Below are 26156 nucleotides of genomic sequence, written 5' to 3' on the forward strand. Positions count from 1 at the left end.
AAGGCAAGGCATTTGCAGATAATAATAAAACGGTATCCAAGTACTAAATAACCATAGGCATGTGTTCCGTATATAGTCGTGCGTGCTCGCAATGAGAAACTTGCACAACATCTTTTGTCCTACCAGCCGGTGGCAGCCGGGCCTCTAGGGAAACTACTGGTAATTAAGGTACTCCTTTTAATAGAGTACCGGAGCAAAGCATTAACACTCCGTGAACACATGTGATCCTCATATCACAGCCTTCCTCCGGTTGTCCCAATTTCTGTCACTTTGGGGCCTCGGGTTCCGGACAGCAATATGTGTATACAAATTGCAGGTAAGATCATAAAACAATGAATATCTTCATGAATCAATAACATGTTCAGATCTGAAATCATGGCACTCGGGCCCTAGTGACAAGCATTAAGCATAACAAGTTGCAACAATATCATAAAAGTACTAACATTAGATACTAGGCACTATGCCCTAACAATCTTATGACTATTACATGATCAATCTCATCCAATCCCTACCATCCCCTTCAGCCTACAGCGGGGGAATTACTCACACATGGATGGGGGAAGCATGGATGATCGATGGAGAGGCGTCGGTGGTGATGATGGCGATGATCTCCTCCAATTCCCCGTCCCGGCAGGGTGCCAGAACGGAGTTTCTGATCTCGAGATTGAGTTTCGCGATGGCGGCGGAGTTCTGGATGTCTTCTGGCAAATTGGTCGAACCCCCGTGCGTTTTTAGGTCGAGGGTTTAAGTAGTCCATAGGGGAGCGTCGGGGGCTGGCCGAGGCGGCGTCACCATAGGGCGGCGCGGCCCAGGGGCCCATCGCGCCGCCATATGGTGGGCGCCCCTCGTGGCCCCCCTCCGTCTCGTCTTCTGGCTCCGTAAGTCTTCCGTGAAAATAGGCCCATTGCAATTATTTCCGGGGATTTTCCTGAAAGTTGATTTTCTGCACAAAAACAAGACACCAGGGCAATTCTTCTGAAAACAGCGTTAGTCCGTGTTAGTTGTATCCAAAATACAAAAATTAGAGGCAAAACAATAGCAAAAGTGTTCGGGAAAGTAGATACGTTTTGGACGTATCAAGCGCGCGGCGAACGTGGAGGCGGCCACGCGGAAACGGCCGCCACCTTGTCGGCATCCATGGCCACCCCCTCGGCGAAGATGACGTGGCTGAGGTAGGCGACCGATGTCGTCCCGAATGAGCACTTCGAGCGATTAAGGTGAAGACGATGCGCTCGAAGCTCGTTGAAGATGATGGCGACGTGTTGTAGGTGCTCCGCCCACGAGGTGTTGTAGATCAAAATATCGTCAAAGAAAACTGTAAGGGTATTTTACCCTTATCCATTATTTTGGTAACAATGACACCGTGCTAGAGTATTTGGCCTAATACATGTTTGTAAGGATAATCTCAGGTATTAGCCAAAGAGGCATAAATGGTGTATCAAAGGAACAAGAAGGCTAAAGGAGACCCCCCCACTTCGACAACAATCAAAAAGGGATCTACAGCAGGAATCCGGTCACAGGCCCGGTTGGACCGGACCGTGCGCCGGCTGGCTCCGGCCTACCGCCCGGTCGACCGGGCGCATGGCCGGGCGCTCCGGCGCCGACCGGCTCCTGCGCTGATGCCAACCGGGCGACCTACTGGAAGACACAAAGTGACCCCGGTCGTGGTCCGGTCTGTCGCCCGGTTTGGACCGATGGGCCCGGTCCCTGGCCCGGTCTGACCGGGCTCTCGACCGGGCGCCCCGGCGCCAACCGAGCTCTGCGCTGACTGCAACCGGAGGGAGTACTGCGCGACATTTCGAGGGTCTGGTGGTGGTCCGGCCTGCCGCCCGGTTTGGACCGGCTGGTCTGGTCCGACCGGTGATACGCGTACAGCACGCGTCCGTTGGGAACCCCAAGAGGAAGGTGTGATGCGTACAGCGGCAAGTTTTCCCTCAGAAAGAAACCAAGGTTTATCGAACCGGGAGGAGCCAAGAAGCACGTTGAAGGTTGATGGCGGCGAGATGTAGTGCGGCGCAACACCAGGGATTCCGGCGCCAATGTGGAACCCTGCACAACACAACCAAAGTACTTTGCCCCAACGAAACAGATGAGGTTGTCAATCTCACCGGCTTGTCTGTAACAAAGGATTAGATGTATAGTGTGGATGATGATTGTTTGCAGAAAACAGTAGAACAAGTATTGCAGTAGATTGTATTCAATGTAAAAGAATGGACCGGGGTCCACAGTTCACTAGAGGTGTCTCCCCCGTAAGATAAATAGCATGTTGGGTGAACAAATTACAGTCGAGCAATTGACAAATAGAGAGGGCATGACAATGCACATACATGATATGATGAGTATTGTGAGATTTAATTGGGCATTACGACAAAGTACATAGACCGCTATCCAAGGCATGCATCTATGCCTAAAAAGTCCACCTTCGAAGTTATCATCCGAACCCCTTCCGGTATTAAGTTGCAAACAACGGACAATTGCATTAAGTATGGTGCGTAATGTAATCAATAACTACATCCTTGGACATAGCATCAATGTTTTATCCCTAGTGGCAACAACACATCCACAACCTTAGAACTTTCTCATCACTCGTCCCGCATTTAATGGAGGCATGAACCCACTATCGAGCATAAATACTCCCTCTTGGAGTTAAGAGAAAAAACTTGGCCAGAGCCTCTACTAATAACGGAGAGCATGCAAGATCATAACCAACACATAGGTAATAGATTGATAATCAACATAACATAGTATTCTCTATCCATCGGATCCCGACAAACACAACATAAAGCATTACAGATAGATGATCTTGATCATGTTAGGCAGCTCACAAGATCCGACAATGAAGCACATGAGGAGAAGACGACCATCTAGCTACTGCTATGGACCCATAGTCCAGGGGTAAACTACTCACTCATCACTCCGGAGGCGATCATGGCGGTGAAGAGTCCTCCGGGAGATGATTCCCCTCTCCGGCAGGGTGCCGGAGGCGATCTCCTGAATCCCCCGAGATGGGATTGGCGGCGGCGGCGTCTCTGGAAGGTTTTCCGTATCGTGGCTCTCCGGTACTGGGGGTTTCGCGACGAAGGCTATTTGTACGCGGAAGGGCAGCCTCGGAGGGGTCACGGGGGGCCCACACCACAGGCCGGCGTGGCCAGGGCCTGGGCCGCGCCGCCCTGGTGTGTCGCCACCTTGTGGCCCCACTTCGACTCTCCCTCGGACTTCTGGAAGCTTCGTGGCAAAATAGGCCCCTGGGTGTTGATTTCGTCCAATTCCGAGAATATTTCCTTACTAGGATTTCTGAAACCAAAAACAGCAGAAAACAAGAATCGGCACTTCGGCATCTCGTTAATAGGTTAGTGCCGGAAAATGCATAAATATGACATAAAGTATGTATAAAACATGTAGATATCATCAATAATGTGGCATGTAACATAAGAAATTATCGATACGTCGGAGACGTATCAACCGGCCCCTGCACCGGACAATCCGGTCTGTGGTCCGGTTGACCAGGATTCTCGGGAGAAAGCTGATGTGGCAAGTGACCAACGGCCATATTTCAAGTGACACTATAAATATCCCTTCTCCTACCTCTGAAGGGTTAGGCACTACACTACAAGCTGTTCTTGTGCTCTCTCTCTCTCTCTCTCTCTCATACTCCATTGCTAGAAACACCAAAAGCCTCAGATCTCCATCCTCCTCCACCCAAACTCAAATCCCTCCGGGGAAACGATAGAGGAGGACCCGATCTACTGTTCTACCAAGCCAAATCTCATTCCCCCTCTAGGGTTCCTTGGAAACCCTAGGTGGGCAAGAGTGGCCCGGAAGCATCCGGGCTGTGGATTTTCTCCGGACAAGATTGTGAAGGTTTGGAGGCTACCTCAAAGTCTACCACAAGTGAGTGAGCTATTCCTTCGTGGGATAGGCTCCGGAGAATAGGGTGAGCCTTCGTGGCGTGGGGAATCCTTCGTGGGACCTCCACCCCTCCAAACGTGACGTACCTTCTTGCAAAGGAAGGGAACACGGGAATACATCCTCGTCTCCGCGTGCTATCGGTTATCTCTAACCGAACTCCTTACTTGTGATTTAACTACCTGTGAGAGCCTTCGTGCTCGAGTTAGTTGTATCCTCATATAGGTTGTTTCACCTAGTTTGCATTAGGCTCACCTTTATATTCCGCAAAGCCTAATATTGCAAAGAAAGAATTAAAATATGTAGAAACCTATTCACCCCCCTCTAGGTTTACCATCTCTGATCTTTCAATTGGTATCAGAGCATGGACTCTTATTAAGGGCTTCACAGCCTTAAGAGTGAGATGGATAAACTATTCGAGGGTCTAGATGAAGACTCTAACCTTTCGGTTAAAGAGATGAAATCTAGATTCTTGGCATATGATGCCGAGAAGAAGAAAAAGGAGGATGACCTACAAAGCCAAATGGCAAACATGACTGCCATGCTTAAGAACTTGACTAGTGGGAATCCTAGTGGGGCTTCGGCCCCTGAAGGAAGTTTCCATGAAGTCAACCATGGCTATCCCAAAAACACTTCACCCATGCCTCATATAAACCATAGTGGGAACATTCCCCATTTTGATGGAACTCACTTTCCTTTTTGGAAATCTGCTATGGAATCTCATATTCGCAGCTGCAGTCTGGAGTTATGGGAGATCATTGTTCATGGATACCGGGAGCCACATGATCCCGCTCAGTTGACCTACACCGAATTCTACAACCATCAACTCAATGCCTCCGCACGTGACAAGATTAGAAGTGGCATCAACCGCAAGCTCCTTGATCAAGTCAATGAGATTGACTCCGCTAAAGAGTTGTGGGATCGAATCGTAGTACTCCAAGAGGGAACCGATTTGATCCAATCAGCTCTTTATGAGACCGCAAAGCAAGAGGCCCACCAGTTCATGATTCGAGAAGGAGAATCCGTGGCTGATGCCTATGCAAGGCTTGGTACTCTTAGAGTAAGCGTCAAGGGACTTGGAGTTGAGAAGTACAATGATGGCTTCGAGATGAATGAAGCATTCATAAAGTCCAAGATCATTGCTATGATTGATGTCAAGCAAGAAGACACCAACCTTGCATTCAATTTGCAAATCATGACCAAGAGTGCTGATCTGAACTCCGATGATCTAGTCTCCTATGTGGCCGCCAATGAAAACATGGCCAAGGCAGGAAAAAGGCTCATGGCAATGAACCATGTTGATGAAACCTCACACAACCATGAAGCATCACACAACCTTGCTCCCAAAGCTAGAGCTGACCATGGAAGATAAGGAGACTATGAAATTGAAGAAGATGAAGTGATGACTTCAACTAGTGACATTGCTACCGACTTTGCCTTCTTTGCCAAGAAGTACAAGGGAAAGCTTCCAATGCTCCTCAATGACAAGAAGAAGAAGAGAACTTGCTACAACTGTGATGAAGATAACCACTTTGCAAATGAGTGCCCTTATGAGAAAAGGGTAGACAAGCCAAAGTTCATCAAAGGGGTCAAGCCAAGATTGAAGCCAAACCCAATCAACGATCGATACAAGAAGAACAAGGGAAGAGCCTTTGTTGGGGCCGAGTACTTGTCCGATAAAGAAGAGGAAGATGAGGAGAAGGAGGCCGGAGTGGCCGGTTTGGCTTTCTCTAAGCCCGGGTCACTCTTCACATATGACTACTCCAAGGATTACTCCACGGAGAATGATGTTGGTTCTTCCTTCATGGCAAGAACAACTCAAGATGATGACTCCGATGACTCTCCCTCATCTACAATCGTTGGCTCTTGTCTTATGGCAAGAGAAACCAAGGTAATGGAACCCCCACCTTCTTTATCTAGTGTTCTTGATGATGAAGATGAAAATCAAGAAGAATTAATTGCGCTTAAGGAACTTTACAATGTTAGATGCACCCTTCGTGGTGAAGCTCTTGTCAAGTTTGATTTCTTGATGGACTCCCTCAAAGAAAAGGATGAGTCCATTGAGGAATTAGAATATCAATCTACACTACTTAAAAAGAACGAACTTAATCCCTATTCTCCCCACCTCCCGGTACGTCAAACTACCGCTTCGTCCGTCGCTCCCCTTCGTCGCTTCGTCCATCATTGTTTTTTTTGCATTTTCGTCCCCGAATTCCACATGTTTCTGTCACATTTTGCATCTCCACCCTTCAGTCTTGAGAAGAAAACCTGCAACCCAGGGCGCAGTTGCGAGGCGGCGACCCCGACCTGAGCGGCGACAACCGAGGGCCTCGCGCAACGGCATCGACCAGATCGTCGCCAGATGGGTGCTCCCACCGGTGGTCGTCAACGAGCATGTCAGTTCCGCCATGGAGCTCAGCGGCGCCACGACCCTACCGACTGCCGTGACCGGGACTCCTCGCCGCTTGTGGAGGTACTGCCCCCGACCTCTCCACTCCCCGCCTCTCCCCGTCCCCGTGGTAGCTCGACCTCGCCGTCTGCCGCTGCCTCCTCCTCCCCATACTCATATGTTCTCTACTTTGTCCGAATCTGAGATGCTATTAGGCCCTAGATCGCTGTGGTAAAATTTCGGCCGTTTATTTGGGGGGGGGATCAGAGCTAGGGTTTGAGCCTGTCATTTTTCATGCCACTGCACATTATTATTACCTAGAAGCATCTACATATGGTGAGAGAAACAAGCTCCTGTCAACACGATTAGTTATGATAACATTTCTATATGTGATGACACATTTTTTCTCTAAACTTTGAGCAACAGTTTAGCTCGCATCATTATTTAGGTTGGTAATGGAGTGGTAACTTTGTAAGGACTAAATTAGACAGATCGAAAGAAAGGCCTTCATCTGAACTAGCACAGGTGTCTTTCACTATCGTCACTTTGAATCTTCTTACAAGTCACAGTAAATTGATTTTTATGCGATAGAGTGGCTTCTTTTACTAGAGTATGGCATAATTATCCATGTGAATAGCTCTTCTAAGTTAAGAAATGCAGAAACACTGGAACGGAAAATTGTAAGGTTATATGTTTGAGACACTATCCATTTTCTGGGGATTAATGGTGCTCAACTGCTTATTTTCTGCATTCGTTCACAGCATCATGTTAGTGTTAATTTTCTTGCAACTATGATATCTTGAAATCAGGACACTTTACTAAATGATGAGAATTCTCTTAAGTCTGTTGATGCTTGATAACCCACAAGTATAGGGGATCGCAACAGTCTTCGAGGGAAGTAAAACCCAAATTTATTGATTCGACACAAGGGGAGGTAAATAATACTTATAAGCCTTAACAACTGAGTCGTCAATTCAGCTGCACCTGGAAAAGCACTAGTAACAGGGGTGATGTCAAAGCAGCAGTAATATGGGAGCAATAGCAACAGTAGCAGTAATATGAGAGCAATGGCACCAGAAAATAGTTGATACTACTTCCAATGTCATGTAGGAACGAGTATATGATGATGAGAGATGGACCGGGGTTCCCTGCTATCTACACTAGTGGTAACTCTCCAATAACAAGTGTTGGGTGAACAAATTACAGTTGGGCAATTGATAGGATTGAAATAGCATTAAGACAGAACATCAAGATCATTAATCATGTAGGCATGTTTTCCATATATAGTCATACGTGCTCGCAATGATAAACTTGTACAACATCTTTTGTCCTACCAGCCGGTGGCAGCCGGGCCTCTAGGGAATCTACTGGAAATTAAGGCACTCCTTTTAATAGAGCACCGGAGCAAAGCATTAACACTCCATGAAAACATGTGATCCTCATATCTAAGCCTTCCCCTCCAGTTGTCCCAATTTCTGTCACTTTGGGGCCTTTGGTTCCGGACATAGACATGTGCATACAACTTGTAGATAGAATCTAAGCAATAAGTATAGAGCTTAAATCTGAGATCATGCCACTCGGGCCCTAGTGACAAGCATTAAACACAACAAGATTGCAGCAACAATAACTTCACAAACTTTATAGATAGACAATCATAATGTAACAATCCATCGGACCCCGACAAACACAACACCGATTACATCAGATGAATCTCAATCATGTAAGGTAGCTCATGAGATCATTGTATTGAAGTACATGGGGGAGAGAATACCAACTAGCTACAGCTAGAACCCGTAGTCCATGGGGGAACTACTCACGGAGCATGATGGAGGCGGTGGCGTCGATGGAGATGGCTTCCGGGGGCACTTCCCCGTCCCGGCAGGGTGCCGGAACAGAGACTTATGTCCCCCGAATTGGAGTTTCGCGATGGTGGCGGAGCCCCTGGAGTCTTTCTGGAGTTTCGTCAATTGGTATCGCGTTTTTAGGTCGAAAGGGCTTATATAGGCGAAGAGGCGGAGTCGGAGGGTGCCCGGGCCCCCCTCACAGTAGGCCGGCGCGGCCAGGCCTGGGGCCGCGCCACCATGTTGTGTGGTGGCCCCCTGGCCCCTCTCCGACTCTCCTTCGGTGTTCTGGATGCTTCCGGGAAAAATAAGATGCTGGGTCTTCGTTTCGTCGAATTCCGAGAATATTGCCCGAACAGCCTTTCTGGAACCAAAAACAACAGAAAACAACAACTAGCCCTTCGGCATCTCGTTAATAGGTTAGTTCCGGAAAATGCATAAAAACATTATAAAGTGCAAGCAAAACATGTAAGTATTGTCATAAAACAAGCATGGAACATCAGAAATTATAGGTACGTTGGAGACGTATCAACATCCCCAAGCTTAGTTCCTGCTCGCCCTCGAGTAGGTAAACGATAAAAAGAGTAATTTATGTAGTGACATGCTTCTTACACAATCTTGATCATACTATTATAAAGCATATGAGATGAATGCAGTGACTCAAGGCAATGATCTATAGTTGCTAACAAATAGATAACATATAGCAAAACTTTTCATGAATAGTACTTTAAAGACAAGCATCAACAGTCTTGCATAAGAGTTAACTCATAAAGCAATAAATTCAAAGTAAAGGCATTGAAACAACACGGAGGAAGATTTAAGTTTCAGCAATTGCTTTCAACTTTCAACATGCATATCTCATGGATAATTGTCAACACCAAGTAATATGATGAATGCAAATAAGCAAGTATGTAAGAATCAATGCACAGTTGACACAAGTGTTTGCTTCTAAGATGGAAAGAAGTAGGTAAACTGACTCAACATAAAGTAAAAGAAAGGCCCTTCGCAGAGGGAAGCAGGGATTAAATCATGTGCTAGGGCTTTTTAAGTTTTGAAATCATATAGAGAGCATAAAAGTAAAGTTTTGAGAGGTGTTTGTTGTTGTCAACGAATGATAGTGGGCACTCTAACTACCTCATCAACCAGACTTTCAAGAGCGGCTCCCATGAAGGACGTCATCTCTACCAGCAAGGTAGATCATCCCTCTTCTCTTTTGTTTACACATGTACTTTAGTTTTATTTATGGTTGACACTCCTCCAACCCTTTGCTTACACAAGCCATGGCTAACCGAATCCTCGGGTGCCTTCCAACATTCACATACCATGAAGGAGTGTCTATTTGCAAAATTATGTTGCTTACTGATAGATCAGGGCAAAACATGTGAAGAGAATTATTAATGAAAGTTGATTAATTGGGGCTGGGAACCCCATTGCCAGCTCTTTTTGCAAAATTATTGGATAAGCGGATGTGCCACTAGTCCATTATGAAAGTATGTCAAGAGTAAATGACAAGATTGAAAGATAAACACCACATACTTCCACATGAGCTATAAAACATCAACACAAATTGAGAAGCATTTTGAAGGTTTAAAGGTAGCACATGAAGTATTTACTTGGAATGGCAGGAAATACCACATAGTAGGTAGATATGGTGGACACAAATGGCATAGGTTTTGGCTCAAGGTTTTGGATGCACGAGAAGCATTCCCTCTCAGTACAAGGCTTTGGGCTAGCAAAGTTGTTTGAAGCAAACACAAGTATGAACCGGTACATCAAGACTTACATAAGAACATATTGCAAGCATTATAAAACTCTACACTGTCTTCCTTGTTGCTCAAACACTTTTACCAGAAAATATCCAGACCTTAGAGAGACCAATCATGCAAACCAGTTTCAACAAGCTCTACGGTATTTCTCCACTAATAGGTTTAAACGACATGATGCAAGAGCTTAATCATGATCTACTTGAGAGCTCAAAACAATTTCCAAGTATCAAATTATCTAAGACAATATGAGGCATTTTCTTTTTCCAACCAAATAGCAATAAATGCAATAGCTTCCAACTTTTATCATTGAACATTAAAAGTAAAACGAAAAACACAAGTGTTTATATGAAAAAGCGGAGCGTGTATCTCTCCCACACAAGGATTGCTAGGATCCGATCTTATTCAAACAAAAACAAAAATAAAAGCACACATACGCTCCAAGTAAAGCACATAATATGTGACCGAATAAAAATATAGTTTCAATAGAAGAACCTGATAAGTTGATGAAGAAGGGGATGCCTTGGGCATCCCCAAGCTTAGACGCTTGAGTCTTCTTGAAATATGCAGGGATGAACCACGGGGCATCCCCAAGCTTAGGCTTTTCACTCTTCTTGATCATATATCATCCTCCTCTCTTGACCCTTGAAAACTTCCTTCACACCAAACTTCTCATAAACTTCAATAGAGGGATTAGTACTCAAAAAAACTTTAATCCACCTTGGCCCTGTAGTGACACATTGCAAGAACTCAATAAAACATTAGCTACAGCTCTCCACGTCTAGAAAGCCTCACTTAAAGTCCACAAGAGACAATGCAAAAACAAAACAGAGACAGAATCTGTCAAAACAGAACAACCAGTAAACACGAATTTTTAAGAGGTACTTCCGTTGCTCAAATCAGAAAACTCAAAACTAACGAAAGTTGCGTACATATCTGAGGATCACTCACGTTAATTGGCAGATTTTTCTGAGTTACCTACAGAGAATCATACCCAGATTCGTGACAGCAAGAAATCTGTTTCTGCGCAGAAATCCAAATCTAGCATCACCCTTCTATTAGAGACTTCACTTGGCACAACATTGCAATAAAATAAAGATAAGGAGAGGTTGCTATAGTAGTAACAACTTCCAAAACACAACAAAACAGTAGCAAAATAAACACATGGGTTATCTCCCAAGAAGTTCTTTCTTTATAGCCATTAAGATGGGCTCAGCAGTTTTAATGATGCACTCGCAAGAAATAAGAGTTGAAACAAAAGAGAGCATCAAGAAGCAAATTCAAAACACATTTAAGTCTAACCCACTTCCTATGCATAGGAATCTTGTATACGAATAAATTCATGAAGAACAAAGTGACAAGCATAAGAAGATAAAACAAGAGTAACTTCAAAAAAATTAGCATATAGAGAGGTGTTTTAGTACCATGCAAATTTCTACAACCATATTTTCCTCTCTCATAATAATTTTCAGTAGCTTCATGAACAAACTCAACAACATAACTATCACATACATCATGCTTTTCATGATCCATAAACACATAATTTTTATCAAGCTCAGAAATAATAGGATTAAAACTTTCAAACCCACTTTTATCAATAATATAACAAGATGATTGATCAATCTCAAAAGATATGGGACTCGTAGATAAAGTCGAGAAATCTCCAATCCCATTTTCATTAGTAGTACAATTAATATTATCAAGTAACATAGGACCATCATCTAGAGATTTATCATAAACATTTGCCAAGCAAAACTCTTTAGTACCATGCATATCGACATCAGGCACAAACAAAGCATTATCATAAGATTTATCAAAATAGCATGGATTATCATAAATAACAGTAGCATAATTATTCTCACAAGTTTTACTCATAGGTACTATTTCAAGAGAATCCACAGGAACATAACATTCATCCTCCTTTGGTAAGCATGGAGGACAATCAAATAGTGTAAGAGATAAAGAGTTACTCTCATTAGAAGGTTGGCATGGGTAGCTAATCCATTCTTCCTCCTTTTGTTCATCACTCTCCTCTTCTTTTTCATCCAATGAGCTTTCAGGTTCATCAATTTCCTCCTCTTTTCATCCAATGAGCTTTCAGGTTCATCAATTTCTTCTTCCACTGGTTCCTGCAAATTGTGAGTGCATTCTTGTGCATTAATGAGTCTCTCTTTATAATCAATGATATAAGGATTATCACCGTAGCTTTCTATGCAAAAATTAAGGATAGAAGAGACATAATCTTTAAGGTCCTTACAAACAACACAAGTTTCATAATTTTTAGCAATGAAGGATTCTATCTCAAAGGCTCCCATAAATATGACAAATTGTTCTACCTCTTCGAACCCAAGATGAATATAGCTATTCCAATTATAGTTCTTAATTAAAACTTCCTCACTAAAGCCACATTGAAATTTAAGATGTTTAGTATCCTGTTTAGAGCAACAGTTTATATCATGGCGTTTAAGCAAGATTTTAGCAATTGTATTCAATTTTTCTATCACAGCACTCATAACTTTTCCCGTTCTTGATTCTCTATAACTATTATATAATTCAATAAGCTCCAAATAGGTTGTAGATTCTCCCATAATAGCAACAGTTTTTAATTTTTCGGTTTTTCAAATTTTTATGGATTTTTGGGTATATGAGAAAAGTAAAACAAAACAAAAACAAACTAGACAAAAATAAACTAAGAACAAGTAAACTAGACAAAAGTAAACTAGGCAAAATAAAATAAAATAAAATAAAATAAAAACAGAGATAGAGGTAGAGTGTACTCCCCAGGTGAACTTATGAGTAGAGCTATGCCTCCCCGGCAACGGCGCCAGAAAATAGTCTTGATAACCCACAAGTATAGGGGATCGCAACGGTCTTCGAGGGAAGTAAAACCCAAATTTATTGATTCGACACAAGGGGAGGTAAAGAATACTTATAAGCCTTAACAACCGAGTCGTCAATTCAGCTGCACCTGGAAAAGCACTAGTAACAGGGGTGATGTGAAAGCAAGCAGTAATATGGGAGCAATAGCAACAAGTAACACAGCAGCAAGTAGCAGTAATATGAGAGCAATGGCACCGTGAAAATAGTTGATACTACTTCCAATGTCATGTAGGAACGAGTATATGATGATGAGAGATGGACCGGGGTTCCCAGCCTATCTACACTAGTGGTAACTCTCCAATAACAAGTGTTGGGTGAACAAATTACAGCTTGGGCAATTGATAGGATTGAAATAGCATTAAGATAGAACATCAAGATCATTAATCATGTAGGCATGTTTTCCATATATAGTCATACGTGCTCGCAATGAGAAACTTGTACAACATCTTTTGTCCTACCAGCCGGTGGCAGCTCGGGCCTCTAGGGAATCTATCGGAAATTAAGGCACTCCTTTTAATAGAGCACCGGAGCAAAGCATTAACACTCCGTGAAAACATGTGATCCTCATATCTAAGCCTTCCCCTCCAGCTTGTCCCAATTTCTGTCACTTTGGGGCCTTTGGTTCCGGACATAGACATGTGCATACAACTTGTAGATACAATCTAAGCAATAAGTATAGAGCTTAAATCTAAGATCATGCCACTCGGGCCCTAGTGACAAGCATTAGACACAACAAGATTGCAGCAACAATAACTTCACAAACTTTATAGATAGACAATCATAATGTAACAATCCATCGGATCCCGACAAACACAACACCGATTACATCAGATGAATCTCAATCATGTAAGGCAGCTCATGAGATCATTGTATTGAAGTACATGGGGGAGAGAATACCAACTAGCTACAGCTAGAACCCGTAGTCCATGGGGGAACTACTCACGGAGCATGATGGAGGCGGTGGCATCGATGGAGATGGCTTCCGGGGGCACTTCCCCGTCCCGGCAGGGTGCCGGAACAGAGACTTCTGTCCCCCGAATTGGAGTTTCGCGATGGTGGCGGCGCCCCTGGAGTCTTTCTGGAGTTTCGTCAATTGGTATCGCGTTTTTAGGTCGAAAGGGCTTATATAGGCGAAGAGGCGGAGTCGGAGGGTGCCCGGGCCCCCTCACGTAGGGCCGGCGCGGCCAGGCCTGGGGCCGCGCCGCCATGTTGTGTGGTGGCCCCCTGGCCCCTCTCCGACTCTCCTTCGGTGTTCTGGATGCTTCCGGGAAAAATAAGATGCTGGGTCTTCGTTTCGTCGAATTCCGAAAATATTGCCCGAACAACCTTTCTGGAACCAAAAACAACAGAAAACAGCAACTGGCCCTTCGGCATCTCGTTAATAGGTTAGTTCCGGAAAATGCATAAAAACATTATAAAGTGCAAGCAAAACATGTAAGTATTGTCGTAAAACAAGCATGGAACATCAGAAATTATAGGTACGTTGGAGACGTATCAATGCTGTAACGACTTTACAATCTTCATCTTCTTTCCCACGATAATTTTTTACTAGAGGTGTTGTGTCTTATTTTATATCATGTCATGCTCATGTATGGATTGTTTTTCAGCAAAGGCACGACGACTCTCCCAATTTGTTTATTCCATCACTTGCGAAGGCAATAAAGCCAGGCTTTAGAAAGGCTGAGAAATACAGTGACAACCTTGTAACTTGTACAGAGTTTATCTGAGCTTCACGTTGGTCACGAGAAGTAGGCTGGATCTAACAAATTTGACATGGTAAGGAGCATCTACCTACTGCAGTACATCCGACTACGTCTGGAGGGGTTGTGGACCGGCAGAGGACGCCGGAGGTGGGGCGGCGGGGCCGTGGTTACCGCTGGGTAATCCCAACATCCCCGCTTCTCCTCTTCCAACCTCGACGTCGCAGCCGACCTCAAGGCTCGAGGAGCACCAGCAAAACATCATTCACTAGCTCATTTGTGCTACCACCTTTGGCGCTAACATCCTGGCCAGTCAGTACTCACTCGTCTAATTTTGGCATGAATAATGGTTCCTGCATATTGCAACTGTGTGCTAACACTTTCAGTTTCAGAACCACATTATTTCAAGGTGCACTTGTCGTTATCAAATACAGTGTTCACAGGAAGATGCACTTCAGGTTTGATTTTTACCTTCAATGTTCATACTTCAGTAGTGTGCTATACATATGCTTGCATTCTCTTACTAAATTGATAATTATATATACCGAACGAATTCAATTCAACTCCCATCCTCCCAGGTTATTTTTGGTGAAGTCCTCACGTTTCCATTACTTATTTTTAATAGTAGGCTAAATGTGTCAGTTGGGCATTACCAATTACTATATCAAACCTTATATGTAAGAAGCCAGAGGGTTACTGAAGTTTCTTCCCATCTGTCAAAATAAAATATGTTATTTTTGAAGGTTCGTATTTGTCTATGTTAACTGCAAGTTAATTGTTGGCCAAATTTGTTACTGCTGTAAACTTGGCCATTTATTTGCGAAAGAAATATTGTTCTGCTTATGTATTTACCACTAGAAAATCGGTGATATTTATACTTAATTACCTCCAGATGCCACAATGTAGTGTGAAGCGTCGAATATGTATTTGGCACAAAACACCCAGTTTGTTCTCACCACATGGGTGATTACCGTGGTTGTGTAACATCAAAACAGCCATTACAACTTCAATATTTGCTCACCATAGACCAAGCGTAATATGCACATACTTATTATCTGGTTTCATGCTACATGATACATTTTGTAATATAAAGCCTACTGCAGTTTGGCTGCAGATTGCTTCACATACTTGATGTAAGATATCAGAGAAGAGTGTATCTCACATTTTCATATCTTAAAAGGTATATTTGAAGTAGAAACTCAATTCGATTCCCGGGTGCATATGATCCCTCTACCATAAAAACATATTTCCAAGGGTTAAAAAATTTAGACAAAAAAATTTACATGTACATCTCCATAATATATGTGTGTTCGCCAAGTTTCACGAAAAAATGATATTTTTGTAGTCTACGTGAAAAAGAGAAAATTTATCTTGTGACAAGTCTTTGTTTTAGCACCGAATTTTGTCTTTTTTACACACGCCACACGACAACTCATTTTTTCACGAAACAACTTTGCGAGCGCGTAGCACATGAAGATTTACGTGCGAAATTTTTGTTTCAAATTTTTTAACATTTCAAAATGCGTCTAACATTCATTTCAAAATAAAGGGAGCATACGCTCCCATGTGCAAAAACATCACTCTCTATTTGAAGTTAACTGCACAATGGTTTGGCTCCTTATGTTTTTAAACTGAGACGAAACTTCCCATCCTCTGAAATTGTTGGTTTTGAGTTGCGAGGACATGCACTGTACCAAGGTTCAGGAAAGTGGAAATAGACGTCGCTTATGCGTGCTGAAGCACAATGCGGAGGCCTTCCGCATCAACTGCATAAGCTCTTAAGCGGAAAAAAAAACAGAAAAAGAGGAAAAAAGCGTCGCTTATGCGCGCTGAAGCGCTAAGCGGAAGGCCACCGCACCAATTACTCTTAACGCTTTCTTGAACCTTGCACTGTAAAATTTATGACTTTTAAACCATGCAACTATAATTGAATTGATGGAGTTCTGAAGATTTGTGCCCTAAGATCATTGAATTGCATTGCTTCAGTCTCATCTCATTTCCATAACTTGTATTTTCTTCCGGATCATCCCTGCAAAGGTAGTACATCTTACATTTCCATGTCTTAAAAGGTATATTTGAAGTTAACTGCACAGTGGTTTGGTTCTTATGTTCTTCAAGCTTCAGTCACTCGCTACTTCTCTCCCAGGTAGAACATTGTTAGAGTTCACTTTATTAATTTGAACCAACAGTTACATTTGTGGATATAAGCATGTTCTGTACTTACCGTCAGCTTACTTACTGTCAGCTTACTTGCTTACATTTGTGGATATAAGCATGTTCTTCTTCATCTAACAAATGTTTAACCTCACAGGTTCTAGAGGTAGAAAGCTGGTAATAGAAGGATAACAACAGAATGAAGGATGCATGAGGACCCTACTGGAGGCAGTGCTACCGAGAGTAACCTGTCATCTTACATTTTGAAAAAGTTTAGTGCATTAATAGATAAATTCATGTTTATCCTCACATGGAGTAGGTTCATTTTTCTTTGCTAGGTTAAGTCTCGGAAATACTTGATAAACTATTTATCGTGGCATCTTTTCAAAAAGAATCTCTATTATGCCAAGAAGATATTTCATGATGTTGACCTCTAGAACTTGATACCAAATTTCCTATTTTCTTTTTGCATATATTCTGTAACAGAATTGTGCTCTTTTGAATAATCAATAAGCGAAACATCATTTAGATGGCCTCCACGAAACTGCTTTTTAGAAAATTTGGGGCAAATAGATGGACGGCAGCTATACTGTTGGAATCCCCCTTTATGATTTACTAACTTGTTTTGTCTTTGTGATTTACTGATTTCTTTTGTGCAAGTGTAGAAGATAAATTTATTGTTCGCATAGCTAACTCTAGATTTATTTGGCCATAGCAACACACGGATGTACTACCACTTTCTCGCCGAATTTGACACGGACAAGGTTATATTTTTTTGTCGCAGCAAAAGCTTATAAAGCTCATATTCCTCTTGCGGTTGCTATAGTCTTATGTTTCATCATGCTAATTTAGTACTATTTGGATGCATTGTGCAAATTGTGCAAATTGATCACCAACACCATATGCAGTTCAAAGTTTTTAATCTGAAGTTCTAAACTTTTAGGAGGTAGGTGTCCATAAATACTGAATTGATAAGAAGTGCAGCATTTCTAGCCAAAAAATAAGAATGGAGCATGCCGTATGTTAATGATTATTATATTCAAAATTAGTCTGGGTGATAAAAATTTTAGTGATTCAGATAATAGTTAGATATATCAAGGATTTAGTTCAGGTTCATACTTATATTTGTGGTTTGATATGCAATGAAGCATGATCAATTAAATGAAAGTACTGGTATCTCTACTAAGTATTTACTTTGGATGTGTTTGAATAGAATTCTACCATTTACTTCAAAGATCCACGTTCAGAACTTGAGAAACTCAGTTGCTGAGACTAAAGTTAACACTGTTGTTAAGGTTAGGTATTGCTTGCACTTGGCACCATTTATATTCAGCACTGCTACCGAAGGTCACAATTTCTGAATTGCTATGTAAAACCTCTGTATCTTAACTATACCTTTCAGTAATGTGGTGTAACGAGCCTTTTTATCCTTTATTCTTGAGAGATGTATTTGTTTTATTTTCAGTTATGCTATTAGAAGAACAACAACACCATCTGACACTAACATCCCGCCTTTTGATTTTAGACTGGACTTTGTAAAAGTTAGAAGAAATTCTAAGAAGCATCGTGCAGCAGCCTTCACTGAAGAAACCGTGACCTTGGGAGATATATCACTTTACATAGCCTGTGAAGCCCATTGAGTTACCGAAAATAATTATCCGACCATTACACTCCTTAATGAACGATAGCGTCCCCTCTTGAAATTTGTTTTTTGTGTGTGGGCGCAGGCTCCTCTGGATGACCGCCTCCTCAGTCCTCCCCAAGCACGTGCTGCTGCCTACTGGTCTCCTCCATGGCATGCAATGCCGGCCTGGAAAAAGATGCTTAGGAATTGGTCAAGGTGATTATTCTATCCATCCCATAGCCATGTTAATCGAAATTGTCAATTGAACATTTGAGCGCATTCCTTAAATTGGTGTGCTTTGTTGTAAAAAATTGCTAGCTTAGAAGTTGGGTCGTACAGGAGATTCTTACATTGTTGTTGTTCTCGAGGTATGTGGCCTCTCTAAGAATTGGTAGGGTTGACAACTACACGATTCAAATTTCCTTTTCATTTTCTCGGCCAAAGTTTAAGTCTGTCTCATGTAGGAATTAGTCGCCTGCCTGGTTAGATGGATCCCAAAGTGTTTGTGATTCAGAAGTTCAAAAAGACTGGATGTGAACAGGTAAATATCTCCAATTCTTTTACCTGTCATTGTAGTTTAATATTATGCTCATTTGAGTTCTCTTTCGTTCTTAATGAAAATAATTTAGAAACTCTTTCGTTTGTTCTATCGGTGAATGGTTATGTTCATTCGCTAGAAATGGTATGACTAACAGTATTGAGTGCAACACCTGTGGCTATGTCATATAAGCAAGTTTTATATTTAGTTTTCAGTTAATTAAACATTGGCAATTTTCTACAATTCTCCTTGCTGATGGCAAAAGCCTTATTAAGACAATTCAACTTCATTATGTGATTTTTTATAAAATCATCTAGATAGACATAAAGATATTGTGGTTAGAACTGAACATAATGTGACTGGCTACAGTGGTACTTCACACACCCCGAAGATTGAAGATGTTTTAAGAAATGCAAATAAAGAGTACCATAGATAAATTTCTAATTTGAAAACAGCCGGACGCTTATTATTCTTCTACATCTTGTGCAGTGAACCTAGATCGGCTCAGCCATAAAAGAGAGTGCGGACATTCTAAAGATGATTGTTACCAAGGGTGTGGCAGAGACTGCACAATGTAGAGCAGAATAAGCACCTGGTGCCACACAGCAAGCAGTTCTAGAGATCACTACAGACTGCTTCTCCTTGGAAATGATCATGCATCATGAAGATTTGGGTTACATGGACTGCAATTTTGGTGTGCTCTCGATCATCTTCCAGTCGTGACCAAATCTGGAAACCAGTTGAATTTAGGCTTATGCAGAACAAAGTAGAGAAAAGCCACTCTTTCTCCTCTTGTATAAGTTTTTTTTGTTTGTTAATATTTCCCTAATGTGTCTGGTAGCATTTGAAGACATAAATGTGCTATTTATAACAAATTCTTCTAAAGCATGTCAACTTGTAGTCTGAATGTATGGGTATGTGCTTAGGGACATGAATACATGATTCAAGCAGGTGGCTATGACTGGATCCGTAAGAACTATGAAACGGCGACAATGATGAATGGAGGGAGTTTGGATAAGTAAGGCTTCTTGAAAGGTTTGGTGGGACAATGATGATCACTGAGGAGGAAAGAAGCCGGAGAGAATCAATATTTGATGCTATATGGATGAAAACCAGTGTCTGACATGTGAACGGAAATCACATGACGTCTAATTCAGTGCACATTTATAAAATTAGAATAATTGTTTGCGATTGTGTATATTTATTTCATTATTTGGTGTTAAAGTATGGGCATTTAACTCCATTGTGGTATACAATGATGTTGTAGGAAATGTTAGGGGTTAGATGCGGGTTTACTCTCTCATGTAGGAGTGTCTCTTTGGGACAAGAAGTTAAGGTATGCAACTGAATAATTAGGCCAATTATTTTCCGCTCAAGTTTTCGTTAGAGAATGATAATTTGACACACAAACTTGCTGCCAGCCTGTTTGGAAGAGGATGCATGCTATTTCTTGTCTTTGTTGCGTGAATTGCCACCAAACTTTGTATATGTTTTGGTTACCAACATATTTTCTCAGCCATTATATGTTTTGGTTACCAACATATTTTGCTCAGCCATTAAGTTAACGGAATCATCTCATCACTGTTAGAAGAAAAAATGCCATAGGCGATGTTTGCATTTTAACAATATTTTTATTCATCGACATGTATTGTCACCCGTGGCAACGCACGGGCATTTATACTAGTTGAATGAAAAAGAACGGAGATTCAATCTCCTAAGACAAGAGCTAAAAACCGAAAGGTGCATATCTCAAGGCCTTAAGCAACAAATTGAAACTTATGAACTTGATAAAGTTAAGGACCTAGAAACTATTTATAGGGCTCAATCATTGACTCAAGAGCTCAATGCCTCAAAGGAGGAACTTGAAGTTGCTCATGCTTCTCTCACTAGGGATCTTGACCACCTTGAAAGAGCTAGCAAGCTTGTTAAGGATGAGCTCATGAAACTTGGAGAGAACCATGACCTACTCCAAGAAACCTACAAAAAGGCTCTTGGATCAATGAAGGATCCCATTGTTGTTGAAAAGCTTGCTAGTTGCTCCACTTCTTTTACTAATGAGCATGCTAAGCTTGTTGAGGAACATGTTCGTTTACAAGAGGAACTCTCTTTGCATGTTGAGACCAATGCATATCTTGAATCCTTGGTGACTAAATATGGTCTCGACTATCACCCTAATGAATCTTCTTGTGAGCAAGCATCTATTCTTGAGGAAAATGTTAGGTTAACAAAGGAACTTGCAAAGTTCACCACCGCCAAGAACAAGATGGGATTGGATGACATCTTGAGTAAGCAAAGGTCAAACAATCAAAAGTTTGGACTTGGATATGTTCCCAAGTCTCACAAGAAGAAGAACTACAAGAAGGAGTAATCCGCTCAAGATAAGAACAAGAAGGTCACTAATGATGGCAAAGCCTCAAAGGGCAAAGCCACTAGTGGTGATCGCATGGGGCCAAACAATCACTATGCTTTATTTGTTGATTATTATGGTGATGTTTATGCTAGCTATGTTGGCCCTCGTAATGGTTATGCTTATAGAGGGTACTCAATTTGGGTACCAAAAGATATTGTTGCCATTGCAAAGGAACCCATTAATCGATGGGTTCCTAAATCCTCTACTTGATTTTGTAGGGATATTCCTCCGGTGGTCCAAAATGGGTGTTTGATAGTGGATGCACCAATCATATGACCGGAGGAAGAGGTGTGCTTGATCAATTCATTGAAGATATCAACAAGAAGTCAAGCATCACCTTTGGTGACAACTCAAAGGGAAAGGTACTTGGGTATGGCAAGGTGGCAATCTCTAAGGACTTGTGCCTTGAGACGGTCATGCTTGTTGAATCCCTTGGCTATAACTTACTTTCTATATATCATCTTGCCGATGCCGGTTACAATTCATATTTTACTAATTATTGTGTGAAAGTCTTTAGTAGTGACAATCTCAAATTGGTCCTTGTTGGATATGTGGAGAACAACCTTTACGTGGTTGACCTCTCGAAAGAGAGATCCTCTCCCTCCACATGTCTAATGGCGGCAAAGCATGACGAAGGTTGGTTGTGGCATCGCCGCCTTGGTCATGTCAACATGAGAAATCTTAAACAACTCCTAAAGGGTGAGCACATTGTGGGACTAACCGACATTTCTTTTGAGAAAGATCGTGTTTGCAGTGCATGTGTAGCCGGAAAGCAACTCAAGAAGAAACATCCTATCAAGAGTATCGTCACCACATCTAGGCCTTTGGAGCTCCTTCATTTGGATCTCTTTGGGCCATCACATTATGATACTCTTGGTGGGAGCAAATATGGACTTGTCATTGTTGATGATTACTCAAGATACTCTTGGGTCTTTCTCCTTAAGTCTAAGGACGAGACCCATAGAGAGTTCATCACCTTCGCCAAGAAAGCTCAACGTATGTATGAATCCGAGATCAAGGCGATTAGGATCGATAATGGCACCGAGTTCAAGAACTATACCATGCAAGAGTTTGTTGATGATGATGGCATCAAACATGAGTTCTCGGCGCCATACACCCCTCAACAAAATGGTGTTGTTGAAAGGAAGAACCGGACTATCATTGAGATGGCAAGAACCATGTTGAGTGAATTCAACTCACCCCACAACTTTTGGGGAGAAGCCATCTCTACGGCTGTCCACTACTCCAACCGGCTCTTCCCCCGCCCCCTCCATAACAAAACTCCATACGAGCTTCTCACAGGTAACAAGCCTAATGTCATGTACATTTGTGTCTTTGGATGCAAATTTCTTGTTAAGAACAACAAAGGAAAGCTCGGTAAATTTGAAACTAGAACCATAGAGGGTATATTTGTTGGATATGCGGAGAACTCTCACGCCTACAGATACTACAACCGGTCCACTGGAACTATTGAAGTATCTTGTGACGTGGTGTTCTTGGAGGATAATGGCTCCCAAGTGCAGCAAGTTGTTCCATGTGTTGCAGGTAATAATGATGATCCATCTAGTGCCATCAAGCATATGGGCATTGGACACATCCGGCTCATGGAAGTTCATAATGATGATCAAGATGATGGAGTAGAAGTATCAAGCACGGCTCAAGTGGAGCCTAGCTCAACTCAAGCCGAACCATCAAGTGCAACTCAAGAACCATCCTCCACTCAAGATGATTCACATTCCGAAGAACAAGAAGAAAGTCCTCATTCCACTGAGCAAGACCATGATGATGATCAAGAGACATCCTCAACTCATGATCAAGCTCAAGCGATCCCTCATGATCAAGTACTAGCAAGAGATGAATTCATTGATCATGAAGGAACCATTCGGAAGATCAAGGCCGCTACAAGAGCAAGTGACATGAAAGTAGATCAAGTCCTTGGTAGCATCTCAAGAGGAGTGGTAACTCGTAGACACCATGCATTACTTATCACTTATTGTCAACACCATGCTTTTGTGTCTAGTTTTGAACCACTCAAGGTACATGAAGCCTTGGTTGATCCGGATTGGGTAATTGCCATGCAAGAATAATTGGAGTGTTTCACTCGTAATGAAGTATGGTCTCTAGTTGAGAGACCCAAGGATCATCGCATCAATGTTATTGGGACCAAATGGGTATTCAAGAACAAGCAAGATGAGAATGGCATTGTCATACGAAACAAAGAAAGGTTAGTGGCGCAAGGGTTTGCCCAAATAGAAGGTATGGATTTTGAGGATACCTTTGCGCCGGTAGCCCGTCTTGAAGCTATTCGTCTTTTGCTTGCATTTGCATCTTTCCACAATTTCAAACTATATCAAATGGATGTGAAAAGTGCCTTTTTGAATGGTCCCCTAAAAGAAACCGCATATGTGGCTCAACCCCTGGGTTTCGAAGACCCATGCCGACCCAACCACGTGTATTTACTCCATAAGGCATTCTACGGTCTCAAGAAAGCTCCACGTGCTTGGTATGAGTTCCTTAGGGATTTCTTACTACATGATTGGTTTTGCATGGGTACGGTCGATTCCACCCTTTTCACCAAGCGGGGTAAAGGGGGTGGCTTATTTATATGTCAAATATATGTTGATGATATTATCTTTGGTGGAACTAACCCCAATCATAACAAAGCTTTTGAGCTATTGATGACTAGGAAATTTGAGATGTCCATGATGGGAGAGTTGAAGTTCTTCCTAGGCTTCCAAGTGAGGCAACTTGCAAAAGGCACCTTCATCTCTCAAGAAAAGTATGTGAAGGACATGCTCAAGAAATTCAACATGACCAATGCAAGCCCAATGAAGACACCCATGCCCGTAAAGGGGAAACTTGGCTCATGTGACGGTGAGAAGGATGTGGACATAAAGGTATACCGCTCCATGATAGGATCCTTGCTCTACCTTTGTGCCTCTAGGCCGAATATCATGCTAAGTGTAGGGATGTGTGCTCGTTTTCAATCCGCTCCTAAGGAGAGCCATTTAATGGCGGTCAAACGGATTCTAAGATACCTTGTTCTCACTCCTACTCTCGGGCTATGGTATCCAAAGGGGTCAACCTTTTAACTCATTGGCTATTCGGATTCCGATTGGGCCGGTGATAAGGTTGACCGGAAGTCTACCTCCGGGGCTTGCCAATTTATTGGCCTGTCATTGGTGAGTTGGTCATCCAAGAAACAAAACTCCACCGCTTTATCCACCGCCGAAGCCGAATACATATCCGCGGCATCTTGTTGCACTCGATTGTTATGGATGAAGCAAACCTTGAAAGACTATGGTGTGTCTCTTGGTACGGTGCCTCTTCTTTGTGACAATGAAAGTGCAATTAAGATCGCCAATAACCCGGTTCAACATTGTCGCACCAAACATATTGATATTCGCCATCACTTCCTACGTGACCATGTTGCCAATAAGGATATTAATCTCACTCATGTGGGGACAACCTACCAATTGGCGGATATTTTCACTAAGCCTTTGGATGAAGCCCGGTTTGTTAACTTGAGAGGAGAACTTGGTATTCTTGATCCTAAAAACTTAGATTGAATAACTTCTTGCACTATATTCTTGCATTTATCTTGCTATCTAGCTTAGAGGCATAGCACATATGGGGATAGTCATCTTACCATGTCTTGGTATGATGCATACCTATGTGTGCAACATAAATAGACCCAATGTCATTATATGGACCCAAGCATGTCTCTTCGAGGTCTCATGACATTTGCGCTTTCACATAGGGGGAGTAATCCCCCGCCCCTCATTGAGCCTCAATTACAACTTGATTTGACTATATAAGGCTAAATGATCTTATTGCAAAAATCACTTTCAAATGACTTATGATTCTTGATATATATTTCGAATCATACCCATTGTTGCTATTTACATCTTGTTTGGATCTTCACTCCAATGGGTATGCCTAGAGAACTTTGTGTTTCCAACCCCATGTCTATGCTCATCTCATCATCATCTATCTATCTATATGTACATGTCATCATCTGAGCATTCATACACATTTACACAAAGAATAGGGGCAAAACAAGGCAAAACAAGACAAAACTGGGCAGATTGACCCTGGCCGGTCTCTGGCCCGGTTGGACCGGCCTCTGTGCTGGGCCAGCCGACGCCAGGCCCGGTCGACCAGGCGCCAAACCGGCCGTGCGGCTGGTTATGTTTGGAGGAAGTTACCCCTTGGGGGTCTTCTTCCTCACTTCCCCCCTCCACCATCTCCACCATTGCCTCTGCCTCCACCATCCCCACCTCTTCCTAGGGCCTTCCCACCACTAGAAACCTCTCAAACTTCACCAAATCATAGATCGGGCCCTTTGCATCATCTTCACCAAGGGATTTGGTCCCTCTCAAGCTACTTTGGGAGATCTTGGGGATTTGGCTCTCAAGCCCTACCTAGGTGTTCTTCTTGTTCCCTTGAGCAAGGAGGACCATGTCTTCGGGTAAATTGTTCTCACTTTCCCTCTATTTCCTAGTCCTCATCACACATTGCACATCCTTGAGAAAATTTGAGGAAATTTTAGGGTTAGGGTTAGGGTTTGTAAGTCCTCATGCCATTAGCGTGTCTCACAACACTATTCACATATTCCACTCTATTGCTATAGTCTATGTTCAAGTTTATGAGTTTTTGCATGATTTTGTGGTAGAAATTCTGGGCAACACCTCACAATTCGACATACCCAGTCATCGGCCCGGTCAACCGGCCTCTCAGCTGCCGGCTCGGCGTGCCGCCCGGTCAACCGGATTGGCAACCGGCTCGTCCGGTCTCGTCGTCCGGTTGGACCGGCCTGTGCGCCGGATCGCCCAGTTCTTCGCATAATCTCATCGAAACACTTGGATATATGCTATGCTTTTTGGCTTCCCTACTTACTGATGACATGTACACTTACCCCACTACTATCCTTGCTCTATTTTCTCATTCA

General features: G+C 42.6%; 1 long non-coding RNA gene across 1 annotated transcript; it reads left to right on the forward strand.

The window, feature by feature from the left end:
• The first annotated feature begins 18564 nt into the window (after window positions 1-18564).
• Window positions 18565-19976, forward strand: LOC124686582. Its single transcript, XR_006997866.1, has 3 exons — window positions 18565-18625; window positions 18722-18798; window positions 19285-19976. It is a non-coding gene; the product is annotated as an uncharacterized LOC124686582 (long non-coding RNA).
• Window positions 19977-26156: the final 6180 nt, after the last annotated feature.

The sequence above is a fragment of the Lolium rigidum genome, chromosome 2, assembly GCF_022539505.1.
Source record: "Lolium rigidum isolate FL_2022 chromosome 2, APGP_CSIRO_Lrig_0.1, whole genome shotgun sequence".
Taxonomy (NCBI): domain Eukaryota; kingdom Viridiplantae; phylum Streptophyta; class Magnoliopsida; order Poales; family Poaceae; genus Lolium; species Lolium rigidum.